Source organism: Parasteatoda tepidariorum, chromosome 1 (assembly GCF_982258835.1).
Source record: "Parasteatoda tepidariorum strain Cologne lab strain chromosome 1, Ptep-v5.0, whole genome shotgun sequence".
NCBI lineage: Eukaryota > Metazoa > Arthropoda > Arachnida > Araneae > Theridiidae > Parasteatoda > Parasteatoda tepidariorum.
Window position 1 is genome coordinate 99,788,343 of NC_141755.1, and position 14,922 is coordinate 99,803,264.

Sequence of the window (14,922 nt, forward strand, 5' to 3'; positions counted from 1 at the left end):
CAAAATACTTTACCTGACGTTTTTATTATAGATTTGAAGTTATAAGCTGAGGCATGTAACAGATTCTATCATGTGCAACGTTTTTATTAGATGTGAAAAGATTTTTTTTTTTTTTGTTAATACATGCTAATTGTAATAATGATTCCAGTGAAAGTATTTTCGCAAACCTAAATAAGTCTTTAGTACTTTGCAGCAGGTATAATTTTTTTTAAAAATTTCACATTCCTGGCATGCAAAGATTTCACTCTCCCGGCATTTTTTTTAAGCCAAAAAATTAAGTAATTATCCAATATGGTTAAAGTGAGTTTCATTTTTTCAATTCCTACTATTATTTCACACTCTCCCTATTATCTTGGTCAATTTCTCATAAGTTAATAAAATACTTTTTATTCATCCACTCAAGTACAAATACGTTTTTTTTAAACTTGCAGCGTATGACACGTGATGTTAATACAGTTTTCTCAAATATTAATTCATTCATTAAATAGGGATGAGCGAAAAATGAAGTGGAATTTCCTGATGGGTTGAGTGTTAGTCACTGTTTTAAATTTTATTATAAGTGATTCAGTTTTGCACATATTTTAACAATAACATCAGTGATAATTTCTAACCTATAGCTCCATTTGAACAAAAAAATAGTTTATTGCTCACATTTAAATATTTAATTATTTTATAGTCGCTGTGTCAGATAAATTCAACGAAGAACATGACGTGGTAGCACGCGTGGTCAACGTCACCAAATTTATAATTTTACTAGGAGGCTCCGCCCCCTGCTCGCTAACGCTCGCCAACCCCCGAGAATTGCTACGCAATCCTGTGTGGTTCACGCCGTGAACCATGGCTCGCTGCGCTCGCTCGCCAATGAACACAATTTTCTAGCACAAAGACATAATATATTATCATCAAAGACATAGTATTTTATCATCAAAGACATAGTATTGTACTTATGTAGATGAATTCTACCAATGTTCTTATTGGCTTTTAAAAAAGTATATTAGCTATTTAGATTGTACATGGTGAAAAAAATCAAAACATTAGCTAAATGAGAAACATATTAGCAAAATAAATTATCAAATATTGCTTCACTAATATTCTGCATTTTAAAGCGTGCATAATGCATAAATAAACGCGAAATATAAAAAAAATTCAATGCATTCAATACAAACACTTAAACATTTTTTAGACGTTTAGGTAGCTCCCAGTAGAAAAATATCAATTCAACAGCGGCCTTTTAAAGCATTCTCACTTCAATTAATTAATTAATTCCTAATTGAGTTTAAATTAAATATTGTCATGTTTTTAGTGCATGAATCTGAACTGAACAACCTGATAATGCTCACTCTGGTTATTGTTATCTGGTTGCTCACTACGTGCTCTTGCGCGCCGAATCCAATCAATTAAAAATGAAAACTGTTGCCAGCGCGAGAAAAGAAATATCATCGGTTTTATTGATACATACATACATACGTACGTATTAGCGTTTTATATAATATAGATAGATAGCGCGTCTGATACCACGCGCCTTTTTTTCCCTTCCAATTCCTACTATTAGTAATATTCCTACTATTCCACTCTTTATATATTTTGTTCAAATTTTCAATCTTTAATAAAATACTTTTTATTCATCCATTTAATTAATTACTTTTTAGTTTTATAAGGGAGAAAAAATTGTAATTATGTAATGAAAAGTAACTAAAAGAAAAAAGAAAAAAATTTGAACCTAGTAGGAATTGACTTATTATTTTTTTTTAATATTACTTGTTCTTTGTTAAGTGCCTTACAAAGAGTAAATATGAAATTTAACGAAACGAACTACTAGCCTAGAATTAAACTAATCTACTAGTGTAGAAATATTTATTTTTTAAGAAAATTTTCACTATAAAAGAAAAAAAAAGTATTTAGAGAGAGTAGTAAGAGAGAGAGTAGAGAATATTTTGAGTATGTTACTATCTTATTATACATAAATTATAACTTTAAATATTTTAAAAACCAAATTCCAAATTTCTTTTTAATGTCGACAGCCAACTCAAAATTTTTCAAATCAAACTAAGTAGCTTGCGATTTAAGCTGAAACTACAGTTCACATTTAAACTTTAATTTAGAACATGAATAGTAATCGTAGCGATTGGGAAATTTAATATAAAACGTATATGTTATTTTTTTTTCTCCCTGTTGTTAAAGCTGATAAATGAATTATTTGGTTTGCCAATATAATATCTGCTAAACTGAAAACTTAAAGAATGCTATGCTTATTAACTGCTATGAGTGTAAACTTTCAAAGGAAATTCTTATGACTTTAGGATTAAAACTTTTTTGAGACAAAATATAGGATTCTAAATAGGATCTTCTAAACAATATATAATATTCTTAAGTAAATATCTGCTGATTCATCAATCGTTTATTAATATTTATTTTTAGAATTCTTATGAAAAAATTATGCGTATTTTTTGAAGTTATACTTCTTATGCGACTTCCAACAAGGTTGCGTTAAACGTTTAACGCTACATTTTTATTGGCCGGGAAATCACGTGGTAGGATCCAGTTTTCCCTCATTCATTTCCATATTGTTTTGGTTCTCACTAGTATAAAAATAAAAAAAGTCATAAAAGTACTGTTTTTCTATAAATATTTTTTTAGTTTGCTTTGATACACATATAATTTAATAGGATTGTATTTTTTATTTTCAAATTTAGTGGATAACAGTTGTAAAAAATGTGTGAAAACAATCCCACGGGCAATGCGACGGATTTAAGGTTATGTCAAGGTACGTCTCTTGTGAATATCAATTGTTTGTTAGGTTTTCTCTTTTGAAATTACATTATGACACATTCACATACATTATTAATACAAATACGTTTTCCATGGCGAGACGATGAGGCAACCACAAACACTTCCACTGGTTCAAGAGGTCCACGAGGGAAAAATGCACAATATTACCGTTATTACAGAGCACGGAAGCGAGCGGCGCAGGAAAAAGAGTCGTTGAATAGAACTAGAGATCCTTCTACGACTGCTGATTCTTCTACAATTAACGTCGCAGGTTACGAAGTTTAACTTCTTCCGCGCGGAGAGACTCCACGCACTATTTTTTTTTTTTTTAATTTATAAAAATTTTTTTTTTTTTAAAAATGACGGTCATTTTAAATTAAATAAAATTTTTTAAAAAAGTGACGTTTATCTGTTTTAAAATTTAATAATTTTAACCCATACTAATTTAGTGTAAACAGGGTGTTTAAATTTTGTTATTTTTCACTTTATAGCGTACCTTATTTATTCACTGTTACTGTATTACTAGTATCTCGCGTGTTTTGATTATTACTTTTACTTGTTATATTATTAATCACGTAGATTTTTTTTGAGGTTATAATTTTTTGTACACAAATGCTTTCGTGAATTTTGATCGTGGCTCTGCAGAGCAACAAAACTATTTTAATATAATTTCTTAAAGTGGTATCTTTTTACATTTTCAGAAAACCGAAATAAAATTAAGTTTTAACTTAACCAAAAAAAATATTTTTTTTTTTTTTTTACAATGTAGAAAATGTTATTTTTATTTTTAAATTTCATAATTGTCCTAAAACGTAAGAACTTGAAAGAAATGATATAAAATTGCAGTTCCTAATGTTGCAAATAAAGATTTTGTGATATTATTAGAATACAAGAGAAAATATTATTTCAAAAACAATTCGCATTAGAGTTGCTTTCAAACATTTGAATTTTTAAAAAAAAAATCAGTTAAAAAAACGACAATAAAAAACGTGTTAATTATTTGCCGTCAAAAATCACGAACAGAAAAATTCTTTTTTCTGTCAAAATTGCTCTATAGTTGTGGAGGAACAAAATTGAATATTCAGCAAAGAAAATGTATTTCACCAAATAAAAAAAATCGATGAAAATCTAAATTTTTCAATTAAACGGAAGAACTATTTAAACAAGTTCACTACATTTCTTATTTCTTGTTCTAAAAAAAAATCGACTATATTACACTCTTACTGAGTGTTTTTAAAGCATGCAACAAAATAAATAAATCAAAAATCGCTGTGGATGAGAAAAAAAGTTCGTTGTCCTTTTATTTTATTTTTTCATTTTTATGGACATTATTTTAAGGGTTCAAAAGGCAGACAGAATTCTATGTGGCGCCAAATTCAGAAATGAAACGAAAGAGCAATTTTGTTAGCATTTTGAATGTCATAATTACGGGTAATTTTCACTTTTCATAATAGTTGAATGAGTAACAGTAGCGAATAAAAGAGCGCCAACATCCGCTTTAGGGGAAAAAAGTCACTTTTTTAATACATGTTGGCGTCTGAATAGAACAAATAAATGAATTCATAAGGCATTCTTGAAAACAGTGGGCCTACAATAGCAATGAGATATAATTGAAAGGAAAAAAAAAAAAGATATATATTTTTTTCAGCATTGCGAATTCGCCCCAAGAAAATATTTTCGTTCTAAACGTACTTTATCGAGCCATATTTTCTAGTAATTATTATGTAATATAGTTGAAATATTTTTGGGTGGAGATTAATTTATAAACATTAATGACATAAATGAACTCAATCAAAAATGACCAAATGAATGAACGTATAATGCACCAGCGAAAATAGTTTCAAATTGTTAAACTCTCTACCTGACCCCACGCAAACCTTCACTGTCACGCTCATTTATATAAACAAAGCCCTTTATTGATATATTTTTCTCTGTATTTTCTGAAATTATCAGTAGATGGTGGTAAAAATAGCATCCTATTAATATTTAAAAATTAATAAAGTGGTGGGAAGTATACTTTTCACAGCCTTATAATGGGTAAAAATAATGTTACGGAATAAGGTAATACCATAGCGTACCTTAAGATAACAAAGGAAAACTACTTCTAGCTTTGAAACTTCAATATGGAGTAACCAAAATAAATAAATAAATAAAACGAAATGATAGCAAAAAGGGCTGATAAATAAATGATACAGGTAAATACGGTTATGAAGAGGATAAATAAATATTTCCGTTCAAAAGACCTTAATTGTTAAAATAGAATTGTGACGTAATTAAAAGATCTCTTTATTGATTTTATGCTGATAATGACAACCAACTTGATAGATTTTTTTGTTAATTAAGAAGCTTGTGATTTTATAACAATTAATTGATATCGTTCCTCATTACTTGTAGGTTTACACTGACACGGCAAAACTTATTCCTCTTGTTTTATGATATAACTTATTTATATGATATGGTCTTAATGGTCACGTTCCTCATTTTTGAAAGATTGTGACATCATAACTGAGACCGTGCCACATATTTACATGATATGGTATTAATCCAATCGTGACACATTTCTGAAAGATTAGCATTGCCATGGTAATTTTTTTTCTTAATTCTGTGTCAATTCAACTGTATAACTTATTTACATATTGTTCCAATCCTACAGTTCCTTTTTCACGATAGATTTTCACTGACTAGGCAAAACTTATTTACATGATATAATCTTAACCCTATCATACCTCATACCCCCGTCAAAATTCCTGATGGTTTTCCATTGATGGACCAACATAATCTTGATGGCAACCAACATAAGAAACCATCACCCCAATGTAGGAATTCGGACTGATTTATGATGGTCCAAATTCCGGAGAATGAAGAAGAATTCCCATTAAATCATAGTTGAAATGTATAGTTGGAACAATCATGGACCATCACGGATTATTATAGATTGTTGGTTCATGAGAATCAAACTTCTCTTGGTGGTTAACCATCATAGTAACATTTTTCATAATGGAATGATTGAAAAGTTTGTTGGCTTACCAAACAACATGACCGCAGAATGGAAAATGTGAGATGATTGCAACCATCAAATGATGTTGGACCATCATGAATCGTACTGAAACCATCAAAAACCATCAAAATATTTTGATGGAACCATCAAGAATTTTGACTTGGGTATCTTTTTTTTTCTGGAAAAATTTGCATCCACAAGGTCTTCTTTCCAGTGAATTGACATGGTGAAATTAATTAAATATATTGAGCCTATCGTACCTAAAAATATATCCTAAACCCACAGAAACTTTTTTTACTACAAATTTGAAGTAAAAGATTTTTTTTAGAAAATAAATATTAAGGGCTCAGTAGATTAAATGGATTTTTTTTAAATTTTCAATTCAAATCAAGAATATATTTGTGCAGAGTACACAAGAAATTGTTAATATTGCTTAATTATATATTATTTAATTTACTTACAATCAGCAAACATATTTGATGAAAGAAATTGTATTACAATGATACAATTTTTGGATAAATTTTCCATAGTTTAAGACTGTCAAATAGCGTTTAGTTTAGTTTAGATATAATTATTTATTATTTAGTTTATAATCTATATATATAAAAGAAAGTCGTGTTAGTTACTTCACTTATAACTCAAGAACGGCTGAACCGATTTAGCTGAAAATTGGCAGGGAGGTAGTTTAGAGCCAGGAGAAGGACATAGGATACTTTTTATCCCGTGCGATAAACCGTTCCAGCGATATCAGTGAAAGTCGAAATGGAATTTTCTGATTGGTTAAAAGCTAGCCATTGTTTTAAATTTTGCTATAAACGATTCAATTTTCAAATATCTTGAAGATAACAACAGTGATATTTTCTATCTTATAACTCTATTCATTTAGAAAAGTAAATTAAAGTAAATTGCATATACTTTAATTTTTAATTCGCGCTTTTCTTTATGTCAGGTGAGCACAAGCAAGTAAAATCAACGAGAATAGATTTCTTAATTGTTGGTCGTATCACGGATTCAGTACTGTGAAAACTGTTTAATAAATATAAAGACAAAAGCAAATTTCATTCAAATTGCACGTTTTCAGAAATATTTATATTTAGTACGTAATTTTAGGTTAGCAAAATTAAATATACTTTTCGAAGATTTCAGTGCTGTGACAGTTGTCATTTGAAAACTATTAGTTTGTTTGTTTATTTATGCAAAGTTTTCGAATTCATCCATTTTATTTCTTTCATTTATAAAATTGATTTTTGTTTTAAATCTTATAATTTTCATATTTCTTATTCATCTCATTTTTATTGCTCTTTTTATTATTTAAAATATGTATGTGATATTTCGATTTAGCAAATTTGCGACCACTGCCAACTTTTACATTTCTTTTTCGTTGTCAGAAAGAATATTTGCAAAAATATGCCGCCTAAGCAAATCGCTCTTAGTCGGTCGACATCTCAAGCGCGCAAAAAGAGAACTACCCGTGTTTCAGAAACATCGGAGCAACGGGAAAAAGACTTGAAACTAATCGAGAACAGAATGCTTTTGCCCGTTCCTTAGAAACGTCTGAGCAACAGGAAAGAAGACTGTCAACAAATCAACTACGAACTACACAAGCCCGTTCGTCGGAAACATCAGAGCAACGGGAAGCAAGAATGAAAACCGACCGAGAACGCATTTCGCTATTCAGACGCTGCCAATACTCTGATTTGAATTTCAGTGCATTTCACTATGATCCGACAACAAACTATAGTCTTCCCCCAAGTGTCATCATCGGAGAAATATATCAATTATGTATGTTTTGTAATGCTCTCAAATTTAAAAATGAAACAGCTGAAATTTGCTGTTCTAGAAGCATACAGAAACTACAAGATTTTACGTCGCCTGCCGAGACATTATCAACCTTCGTATCAGGTCAAACAAACCAATCGAAACATTTTTTGGCGCATATACGCCGGTACAATTCGTGTTTCTAAATGACTTTATTCGGTGCTACACGTATCCTGAACGAGAATTACATCCCAACATTCAAAGTGCAAGGCCAAATTTATCATCGTGCAAGGATCACTTCTTTCAATGCCTAACGCAGATCATAAATTTCTACAAATTTATTTCATGCATAACACAAATGATCAAGTCAATCAACGTTGTCAGGTAAACAATGGCACTAAACGAAAAATTGTTACCGTATTACAAAAATTTTTCGATCAACATAATCAGTTAATTAGGCTGTTCACAATTGCCCTAGACTAAATGTCATCCGATATTTACAAAGTTGTTATTAGAGCTGAAAAAACACCTGTAGGCCACCACAAAGAAAAATACAATGCGCCAACATTGGATGAAGTGGCTATTGTTATAGTTGGCGAAGAATTTACTTCCCGCGATACAGTTCTTCATCGCAGAAATCGTGACGTTCAAAGAGTTCTCAGAAACGTATCGATCATATGATGCATTGCAATATCCTATTTTATTTTGGTGAGGAGAGGAGGGATATTATTTTAACATAAAATTAAGAAGTCCGCAAACAGGCGAGAAAACCAATAAGAAAGCAAGTGCAATAAGTTTTTATGCATATAGATTAATGATTGCCAAAACGCTGATAATCATACTTTAAAATGTCGACAATTAGTTCATCAATACATTGTCGATATGTATGCGAAAATTGAAACTGAACGCCTACTGTATATTAAATTAAATCAAACCAAATTACGTTCAGAAGAATGCATTCATTTACGGGATGCAATAATTAATGATGGTAACGTTAATCCTAATGATGTGGGGAAAATGATTATATTGCCGACTACATTTGCAGGGAGAAAAACTTGGACTCCCTGCAAATGTAGTATTCATACATGTCTGAGTATTCATACATGTGCCTTGGACTCCAAGGCACATGTATGAATACTCACAGGATGCAATGACATATGTTCTCGCACATGGGCTCCTAGATTTATTTATTACATTTACGTGCAATTCTGCTTGGGTTGAAATTAGAGATATTTTGTTACCAGGACGTGTGTTCAAACAAAAATGATAATCTTTACTTGATTTCATTGTGAAGCGTCATGTTTTTAGAGAGACACGGTGTTGGGTGTACTCTATTGAATGGCAAAAACGAGGATTGCCTCAGGCACACATTCTAATTTGGCTTATTGAAAAAAAACCACCTTCTAAAACTGATCAGATATCAGCAGAAATTCTTGATGTCACCATAGATCCAGTCTTATTTCAGATCATTGTCCAAAATATGTTTCATGCTCCGTGTGCATCACCATACATGTCTGTTTGAAAATGCACTAATGATATCCTAGAGAATTAACTGCTTTTTTTCACCATTAAATAAAATTTGCATTTCAAATCATAATCGCAAATGTCATTTACACACTTAAATACAAAATTCAAATTCAAATTGAAAGCGTTGCAACGCACGCAGGGTACAGCTAGTATATTATAATTATAATATATTATAATTATAATATTATTTAGTTTAGATAGCGTTTGGAGTCAAATAGCTAGATTTTTATATTTTTTATCGAGATTTTGGCTAATTTTATGGACGTTACATTCTTTACAAATATAAAAAGAAAAATCTCTGGAAACTATTTTAGAGCTGGATTATTTTAGTAATTTTAAAGTTGATTTCGTGACATTATAAATTAGTGTATAAGCTGCATTGTAAAAAAATAAGAATTGGATATTAATCAGTCAAATTAATGCACCTACCTCAATTGAAATGATATTTTCAGCGTTTAATTTTGATCTTGTTTCTTCAAGAATGCCTTTAATTTCTCCATCAAACAGCATTTGTAATACTAGAGATTAAAAAAAAAGGAACATAAGCTTAATGTAAAATGATAAATATCTTTTTAATGAAATCTTTTAAGTTAATATAAGTTAATGTTTTAACAAATGAACACGTTAAAAGTAGGGGAGAGTGGGGTCAATTGTAACAGGGTACGATTGTAACAGAGCAAAAATTTCGAGTGTCGGGTTCTAGATTTGGTTCCTAGGTGGCGCACAAGGTGTATTTAATAAATCTACATGTACACCCCTGCTGGCAACCATTTCTAGGTACTTTTGAAAGAGTTACATCACAAAAGATATTTTCACGCTACGCAAGTAATTTTTTTGGTATTAGAATATTATATTGTAACAAAGTAATTTTGTTTAAATAAATAAAAATTATTAACCGAATATGTAAGTGGACACCTTAATTAACATTTCAGAAAAAAAAGATTAGTTTTGTTAATTAACTAGCATTGTTTTTAACAAATGAAGCTGAAATGGCGTCTTGGGGACAATTGTAACAATAAGTAAAGGGACGATTGTAACAGCTGAAAATAAATAATCTTATGTTTACAAACCATTACTTAAGTCTTTAAGAACCACCAATAGTTTCCTATATCATTTATATTATGTTGCATGTGCATTATTTTATTTGTCACCTTTCACAGCATAAATTAAAATTTTTAACCCCTTAAAGTTAAAAGTTTTACCCTTTAGGTCTCTGCTCATTATTATTTTTACGCCTAAAATATCACTATTTTGATCAATAAAAAAATATATCACAACTATGATAATATGTATAATTAACTATGTTTTAGTTGAATTTATGAACTGTTACAATTGACCCCGTAAGTGGGGACAATTGTAACAAGTGCACGACTGTCGAAAATTGTTAATTACTAATATAATAACATTTAAAATAAGGTATTTATTTTTTTTCTAGTAGAGAATAGTCTACTTTACTCGTCTGTCAATTAATACTGATAATATATTGGATTTTTTGTTAGTTAAAAATAGTTAAGTTAAAAATGTTACAATTGACCCCACTCTCCCCTATACATTAAAAAATTAACATCAACCACTTGAAACAAAATATTTGTTATTGTAGCGATTTTATTGCATTTTTTTCTACTTTTTGTGTAATTTTCCTGAGTATCATTATTATTTTTTAATACTAATAATACGTAATAATCTCGTTCGGATGAAATCACAGTTTTAACAAATGTATATACGTAAAATGCATACATTAAAAACTTCTACATAGTATACATTAGTTTTTTTTTTACACTTTTTTCTACGTTTTTTAAAAATAGTTTTAAGTATACGTTAAAACTATTTAAAAAAGTTAACATCAACCACTTAAGCAAAATGTTTGTTATTGTTGTGTATCTGGCATTTTATTGCGTTTTCTAGTCCACTTCTTGGTGAATTTTTTCTGAGCATCATTATTATTCTTTAATAATAATAATTTCGTTCGGATCAAAATCACAGTTTTAACAAAATAAACACGTAAAAAGTAGATATTCAAAAAAAAAAAAAAAAAAAAAAAAATAGAGAGAGAAAGAAAAGGAAAGAAAAAATTAAATTTTAAAAACTTGAAGCAAAATGTTTGTGATTGTTAGCGTATCTGGCATTTTATTGCATTTTTTTTACTTACTTATTTTTTCTGTAACTTTCCTGAGCATCATTATTATTTTTTAATAATAATAATACATAATAATCCCATCCGAATCAAATCAATTAAAAAAATACGTTTCTACATATTTAATTACTATATGGGTCACTGTAGATTGGAGATTCAATTTAAAAAAAATGGACTTGTGTAAATTCGATTTATAAAAGGTGGGTTGCTATAGATTCGATTTCTAAAAGGTGGAATGCTAGAGATTCAATTTCTAAAAATTAGGATGCATAGATTCGATTTATAAAAGGTGGAAAGCTAGAGATTCTTTTTCTAATAATTCTGGTGCATATTCGATTTCTAAATTGGGGAGCATATATTCGAATTTCTATAGGGTGGGTTGCAATAGATTTGCTCTCAATAAAAATTGGGTTGCCATAGATTCGATTTTTAAAAAGTGGAATGCTGGAGATTCGATTTCTAATAATTGGGGAGCATAGATTCGATTTCTAAAAAGTGGAATGCTAGAGATTCAATTTTTAATAATTGGGACGCATAGATTCGATAACTGAAAGGTGGAATGCTAGATATTCAATTTTTAATAATTGTTGAGCATAGATTTGATTTTTAAAAGGTGGAATGCTAGAGATTCAATTTTTAATAATTGGGGAGCATGGATTTGATTTCTAAAAGGTGGAATGCTAGAGATACAATTTTTAATAATTGGGACGCATAGATTCGATTTCTGAAAGGTGGAATGCTAGATATTCAATTTTTAATAATTGTTGAGCATAGATTTGATTTTTAAAAGGTGGAATGCTAGAGATTCAATTTTTAATAATTGGGGAGCATGGATTTGATTTCTAAAAGGTGGAATGCTAGAGATACAATTTTTAATAATTGGGACGCATAGATTCGATTTCTGAAAGGTGGAATGCTAGAGATTCAATTTTTAATAATTGGGGAGCATAGATTTGATTTCTAAAAGGTGGAATGCTAGAGGTTCAATTTTCAATAATTGGGGAGCATAGATTTGATTTCTAAAAGGTGGAATGCTAGAGATTCAATTTTTAATAATTGGGGAGATTTCCATAGATTTGATTTCTAAAAGGTGGAATGCTAGAGATTTAATTTCTAATAATTGGGACGCATAGATTCGATTTTTGAAAAAAAAAATGGATCACTATAGATTCAATATCTAAATAGTGGAATGCAATGTTTTTAAATTCGGGAATCTAGTAAATAAGAAAATAAGTTTTGGAAAAGGAAATTAAAGGTTGTTCTTGTGAGCAGGCATTGTACTGGTCGAATGCAGAGGGTGGAGACAGTTCATATCCGGGCTATTATTACACCCCCTACTTTCTTCGACATCCTGTGATTATAACACTGTTTTCTCTTTTTTATTCTTGGGTCCACAGAGTGACTGTCATACAGGAATGAAATGAGCGATTGTTTTCAACATGTCTGATGTCAACCGTTACAGTTATGGCTAGCACTGAATAAAACATATCTTTGATCAATGTGGACGTTTGTTCTTATGATTAGAGAAAAAAGAAAACTGCTTCCGCTTACATTTTTATTTTAATTTTTACAAATACAATATATATGATATGTACAAAATATGTACAGAGCTGGAAGGCATATACAGATATTATAGAAAAAGCTAAAATAATACCAGTTTTTACTTATTTGATTAGCATTATTTATTTTCCTCCCGGGTGCGGTAATTAACTTTTTTCTTTTAATTAACTTTAACATATTTTTTCATAAACAAAAATTCAATTTTTTCTGTTAATTTTTACTAGGTAAATTTTAAAGGCTTCATGTTTGGAAACTGTTTTATTTATGCCAAACTTAACAGATAGAAAAACACCCGAAAACTTTTGGAAATATGGGAGAAAATATTAAAATTGCGCATGAACAAACAATTTTTCAAATAAATTAATGAAGACTACAACTTTTATGTTAGAACAAGTAAAACATTTGTTAAAAAAGCAAAAATAAATAAATAAATACAATTAACATTAAAAAATAATTAAAGTAATCAAGTGAATTGTTTAACCTCAAATGTGTATGCGCATTAGTTTCATGAATACTGAAAATTGTTAAAATTCAATACACTAGAAGGCTCCGCCCCCTGCTCGCTAACGCTCGCCAACCCCCGAGAATTGCTATGCAATCCTATGTGGTTCACACCGTGAACCATGGCTCGCTGCGCTCGCTCGCCAATGAACACAATGTTCTAGCACAAAGACATATATTATCATCAAAGACATAATATTTTATCATCAAAGACATAGTATTGTACTTATGTAGAAGAATTCTACCAATGTTCTTATTGGCTTTTAAAAAAGTATATTAGCTATTTAGATTGTACATGGTGAAAAAATCAAAACATTAGCTAAATAAGAAACATATTAGCAAAATAAATTATCAAATATTGCTTCACTAATATTCTGCATTTTAAAGCGTGAAAATTCAATGCGTAAATAAACGCGAAATATAAAAAAAATTCAATGCATTCAATACAAACACTTAAACTTTTTTTAGACGTTTAGGTAGCTCCCAGTAGAAAAATATCAATTCAACAGCGGCCTTTTAAAGCATTCTCACTTCAATTAATTAATTAATTCCTAATTGAGTTTAAATTAAATATTGTCATGTTTTTAGTGCATGAATCTGAATTGAACAACCTGATAATGCTCACTCTGGTTATTGTTATCTGGTTGCTCACTACGTGCTCTTGTGCGCCGAATCCAATCAATTAAAAATGAAAACTGTTGCCAGCGCGAGAAAAGAAATATCATCGGTTTTATTGATACATACATACGTACGTATTAGCGTTTTATATAATATAGATTGTTAGATTTTTTAAAATAAATAATACTATTATTTAAACGTAAATTATATGTAGGTTATTCAGAAAATACACCACAGAGCATACCACTGAATTTTAAAGGCTCTGACAATATTTTTTAACAGTCATAAAATTTTTACAAGCCTCTATATCTAATATTTTATAACCGTCGCAAACAGTCAACCCAATTTTTGAGTTTACGACTGCTAATGTTCAACCCCATAACCTTGTAATTTTTGACCCAACCCAGAAGAGAAGGAAACTCCTGGATCAAACATCAGGTAAAATTTGCTATGGTGCAGGTTTTTTTGATGAAACTAACCTGCATTTACGTTATATAGAGAGGGAAACCTCCCATGGTTAACCTGACGTCTAAGGGATTCTAACGTATGAAACTATCACTTAGGTATTTTACGTCAGCACTGTTGTCGGTATGATCCGGGGACGGAATTCATATCAGCCATCGTGGTATTTGAACTTGGGTCACCTCATTGGTAGGCGAACGCTCTATCCCCTGAGCCACTACGGCTCAAAAACCTCTAATTATCCCCCAACAAATGAAATCAACGAAATATTTGGGGTAGACTATACTTGAGGGTGCCCCCGCCAAGTTGTGATCACGATTGATCGCCAAGCTGGGCGATGCTGAAAACCAATCGTGACTCTGATTGGTTTAGATTTTAATGGTGATTCTGATTAGTTTAGAATTTAGTGTTGTTTTTAAATTAATTTTTAAATGTAATTTCAGAGATCCGTTAGTTCTACTTTGGATACCGGCTGGTAAGGTTCTTTTTGCTTCTGGTACTAAAAATGAATACTGTCAATAAGATAAATCCTAAGTTTCTGTACGATTTTAATAACAATGAGAAAAAAACAGTGATTGACTGGTGTATGAATGAA

General features: G+C 30.1%; 1 long non-coding RNA gene across 2 annotated transcripts in view; it reads right to left on the reverse strand.

Moving 5' to 3' along the window:
* The window catches only part of LOC107451852 (uncharacterized), a 204,140-nt gene that overhangs the window by 17,080 nt on the left and 172,138 nt on the right, over positions 1–14,922 (reverse strand). The window contains exon 7 of one of the 2 annotated variants that reach the window (XR_015428582.1): positions 9,482–9,570. The exons of the other annotated variant lie outside the window; for it this stretch is intronic. This is a non-coding gene — a long non-coding RNA (uncharacterized LOC107451852). The remainder of the gene's footprint in view (positions 1–9,481; positions 9,571–14,922) is intronic. 2 annotated transcript variants of the gene reach the window in all.